The 5,000-nt window shown below is 41.3% G+C and overlaps 1 protein-coding gene across 1 annotated transcript in view; it reads right to left on the bottom strand.

Annotated features, from left to right (window-relative positions):
* Positions 1-3,149: 3,149 nt before the first annotated feature.
* Positions 3,150-5,000, bottom strand: part of LOC138006223 (opioid-binding protein/cell adhesion molecule-like) — a 24,067-nt gene continuing 22,216 nt past the window's right edge. Inside the window, exon 7 of the mRNA XM_068852412.1 lies at positions 3,150-3,224. The gene's annotated coding sequence lies outside the window, so the exon portion shown is untranslated. The remainder of the gene's footprint in view (positions 3,225-5,000) is intronic.

The raw sequence follows: 5,000 nt of genomic DNA, 5'->3' as shown, positions 1-5,000 counted from the left end.
GAATTCCGCAGATTTATGAAAATCGCCGTAACACAATGGAAAATTCACACCGTGCAATGCAGTTAGCGAAAATTTGAAAGGACGGAAAAGGTCACTAGACGAGCTTTGCGCAGATTATTTCAGTGACAAAAAACAAAATCAAAGATGCAAACCCTCAGTCGAACTAGCATATCCTCTTCTCCGTCCTTTCCTTGCAGACAAACAACAAATTTTCGGAAGCGTTACATCGCAGACTACAGATACTGTCCTATTCTCTCTGACTACTCGTGGCCTTCAAATCTTCGTGAGTAGTAGACTCTTAAAACACAATTTCGTTTCAAAACCATGTTATCTGCCCTCTCAATTAGTGATATCTGAGGCTGGATGAAGGACTTCTCCGCCATAGGACTAAAGAATTAAAGAAACTATGTTAGGAAAGTTCAGTATACATGTCATCGTCGATGTATCCGTACTTTGAGGACAAATCCCCAGTTCGTGTCCCGTGAATTGGTGGTTTCGACTTGATGTCGGCTGCGGAATTCCGCTATCATTTCGCCACGTGCAATAAATTGTTCCCCTTGGGGACACCAACATGGCGGCCGTGACCACATGTAAAACCCGAGAATGGTTTAGTGTCCAGAGACCCGTTTCTCGAAAGTCCCGAAAGCTGGACGACTTAAACCCACTCCGTTCTTGACTGTACAGAGGGAATTGCGACACACGAAAATAACCCGTAAATTCTCGGGACTTTCGAGAAAAGGGCCCCTGGAGTCTGTAAAAAATGCTAATTTAACAAAATCGTGGTTTTGCAGAGGGAAAGGGCGATTGTACCAGTTTCATACCTAGACGGAAGAGGTACATGTATCAATAGATTCTTCCCCTCGCCTTCTTTTCACTTGAAGTTGGCCTATAAATTGAAAGGAAGTATAAATCAATCAATTAATAAATCAAAATAAGAATCAAGCGACAATCTTACTTTGGAGAAGACGAAAGAGATGACAATAATAATAACTTCATTTGAGTCTCAAGGTTATTTTGCCGAGCACGAGTGCTTTGGGGAGACTGCAAATTAACTGAAATCAGAAAAACTTCTCGGAGCAGAGTAGAGAACTAATAAACTTAACGGTCCACTGTCAACCGACAGGCATGGCGTACTGTGGAACAATTATCGTATATGAAAATAGCGCGAAGGCTGAAATTCATCCAATCAGATCGCTACGATAAGCAATGCGAATTTCCATAACAAAAACAAACGGTCGAAACGCCAGTTGGTTAGTTATCCACATATGGCGCCGAATCCTGGAATCGATCCCGGGCCACATTGGTGGAAAGCCGAATTAACCACTGCGCCATCCTGCTCCGGTATAATCAGTTTCAATCGAACTCAAATCGAAAACGTACGGCCAACTATCTCAATTTGTTTTAGAAGTCGAAAAAGGTATTGGTGATCAGCGGAACGAAAAAGACCGCAAGCTTGATGCTAAATAAGACATTGAAATACTCATCCTCTGCCTACCTCACCCTAATGTAATCCGTATTGGCCTTTTCACGTGTTGCGACTAGTTAATTATCAAAGAGAGCGATTATTTGACTCTCTTGCATAAATAAATAAATAAATAAAGACATTAGTGGCACAAGTGGCATAGGAAAATCGATTTACATTTTATCAACGAAACTCTGGAAACGATGAGCCGTGCCCTTTTGTTCAAATTCTGTAGAAACCTCTTTATGCATAGACTTGCCGCAAGTCGACCTCACGAGAATCCCAGGAGAAAATGTTTTGGCGAGCGAATCGTGATTTTTCGTTCGCGAAGTGGATGAGCGAGCGACAAAGTAGCGAGAGGTCGACTTGTCTCGCTTGTAAGGTTTTCATTTGCGTCTCGCACCAAAAAGTGGATGAGGTCATTCACAAGTCCAGCACTTGATGGCACAATTCCACGAAAACAATCAAGCATGTTTGTTTCTACGAAATCGAAAAAGGAAATTTGTTGACTTTGTGCTAAATGTTCAGCGCGAATCTACATGAGACGAATGACTTTTCAAAAGTCTACTTTATGCACTACGGAGATCACAGAATATCACCCAAAAAAATTGACCTGCTCCCAACTGAGTAGCTTCATAGCTCAGTTGGCAGAGCGTTGCACCGGCAAGAAAAAATAAGGAAAGGAAAAAGGAAAGGCATTTTATTTAAGTGTCTAGTCGATTTAGCGCTGGAGCACTAATTGAGGACACTGTAAACTGAAATCAACAATTAACACAAATCAAATCATAATGTTGGTTTTTGAGGAGAGGGGAAACCGGAGTTCTTCTCGGTGCAGAATAGAGAACTGGCATCCAAGAGGTCATGGGTGAGGCCACGTGAATTTCTGACGTGTCCATGTAAGAGACAATTGCTTAAATTGTCCAGATAAGTTCGAGGATCACTTCTATCAAACCCGCATTTCAAGTACATACATGTATTTTAAGGAGGCTCAAGGAGGAACACTTAGGGAACACTCTCTTCGGATCGAATGACGCTACAACACTGTATCACGTAACAGCAAAGGTTATGGTACCATATGAAACACCGATTATTCCCAAACAAGATGTTACCATTATTCTTATGTAATAGGTTACCTTGGCAACGGGAAAGCCCAGCAAAAACACCCTATATTTTGGACTAGTTCAGTTGCTCATATCTCAAAAACGAACTCGGTGACATCCCCAATTATTGCTAAAACATTATTAGAAGGAAACGATTAAACTTTCGTCAAAGTTTCAAGAAAATTCTGTCTGGTGGGTTCAGAGCCACCTTAACAAAATCACAGAATTACTTAAGGTAGCTCTGAATCCGCTTGACAGAATTTTTTAACCTTTACAGAAAGTTTCATCTTGCCCTTCTGATTACTTTTCAGAAATAAAAAAATGGGGGTCACTGTGTTCGTTTTTGAGATTTGCCACAATGACATATTACGTCATAATAATGATTGCCTCTTGTTCAGGAATAATTCGTGTTTCATTTGGTACCACGACATTGGTAATACATGATACAACGTTGTGGTGCCGATCATTCTAATAAGAGTGTCACTTGGAAGCGTTGCAACTGGTTTGAGTCACTCTAAATAGAATAATGGAAGAGAAACCTCTACGTCTCGATAGTCCTTTATATGCCGCTAAGACGATGGCAACCATCACGATAACCAGACCAGCAACTCCAACAATAATCCACTTGATCATATGTCTGGGGACCACTGGTTGCTTGTTTTTACCTGCACAATTAAATGTGAAATGTTTAGGATACCTTATCACGCTAAATTAATTAATTCAATCCCACTTATTTAATGGCATGGCGGTTGGGGTAATACGAGCTAAAGAGCTGATGTGGCCATGTTAGAAAATGACGAAAATCTGTTTCGATGAAGAGGAAAAGAGATTGCGGATTCAAACTATTTACAGGCTTGCAATTCCCATAAACGTCAATATTGCAGAACAGTATGTCTCATGGGGTCTATTCTCGATTTGGGTCACAAACTGTTTTGCAATGCAAAGTTTCTCTGAAAACACGATTGCAGTTTATGACGTAAAATTGAGAAAAAGACCTATGCCTCTCACATCACAGTCGTGGGTCCAAATTACTGCTAGTTTTGATAACTTTGCACGTCTTGCCCGGCAGATAAAAAGCGAACTTTTGAGGTAAGAATGGTAAAACATGTTGAGTTTTGGCAGGAGCCCATCCTGGAGCGTGCAACTTCCATACAGCGTCTGTGAAACGGCGTTTTCAAAAGTAGGTTTATTTTTAGACTAGCCCTAACCCGCGAATTAGGTCAAAAAACAAAGGCAGTTCTGGTTCGGTGACCCTATGACGTCAGCTTAATTTCTTGTAATTGGTCATCGGGCTCCTGTGCGAGTCTCATTAGCGGGAAATTCAATCTAAAAATAACCTTACTTGTGTAAACGCCGTTGCACAAGTATAGTTAAGTTGCACGCTCCGGGTGATGGGCTCCTGGTTTTGGTGACTTTAAGAAAGATTATAGTGGGAGGAATATTTCTGTCCACCATCACCCAATTGCATCCTGTTCAAATATGATCACCAGACTTGCGCAGCGGTCATCAACCACGCCTCCTACCTCTGCGATGGGAAGAAGGCTGAGTTTCAGTCGATCTCCACCTGACTCCAAAGGTTTTTCTCCGTGTACTCCGATTTTCCTCCCTCGTGAAAATCAACTCCCACCTACAGTGTATCTCGGGGATGCGCCTCCCATAGACCACTTTCATAAATGGCGACCACCTTTACATTCTTTTGTATTATGTTAATTAGACGCTCCATGAGCGTACACTACGTGTTACTCAAAAACAGAAGGGACTGAGTTGAGTGGTATTGAACTGCGGCGTTCCAGGCAATTTTTTCAAGTCGGGGGGTCATTAAGACCATTTAAGGGGTCACCCAGAAATCGTGCCAGCAGAGGCCCTTTAATAATAATATATGGCTTTATTATTTGATTTTGGCTAAACAGAATTACATCAAATTACAATTAAACTCATTAATAAGGATAAAATAATAATTAAAATTAAATAAAAAGAATAAAATAAAATTAAATAAAAAATATAGACTATGCTTTATATGATTTGTTTCCTAACTATCTAGCCCCACGCTGTATGAAAGAGTTCATGTTCCTATTCGTTCGTGGAATGGGAACTCGCACCCTTTGAGCCCTAAGGGAATACGATTGGGGTCTTGAAATTAGAAATTTACAGCAAGGATGGAGACTTTCTGAATCTAAGATTTCCTTAAAAGCGTGTGCTGTTTGACTGTCCCTTCTTACATCCAGGGGATCCACAGTCTCTCTGGCTAGACCTAAGATGTCTAAAGAGCGATTTTGAATACGCTGTAGATCCTCAGCCAGATAGTTTGGGATGCCTTGCCAGCTGGGTGATGCATACTCGAGAAGTGGACGAGTTTTTGTTATATACGTAGTCAGTCCAACTTCGGTGGGTAAGTTGGCTTTGCGACACGCGCGCAGGAAGTAGAGACGCTTACTTGC

Source organism: Montipora foliosa, chromosome 6, assembly GCF_036669935.1.
Source record: "Montipora foliosa isolate CH-2021 chromosome 6, ASM3666993v2, whole genome shotgun sequence".
Lineage (NCBI taxonomy): Eukaryota > Metazoa > Cnidaria > Anthozoa > Scleractinia > Acroporidae > Montipora > Montipora foliosa.
Note: the sequence above shows the minus strand (reverse complement) of the source record. Positions and strands in the feature narration are given on the sequence as shown.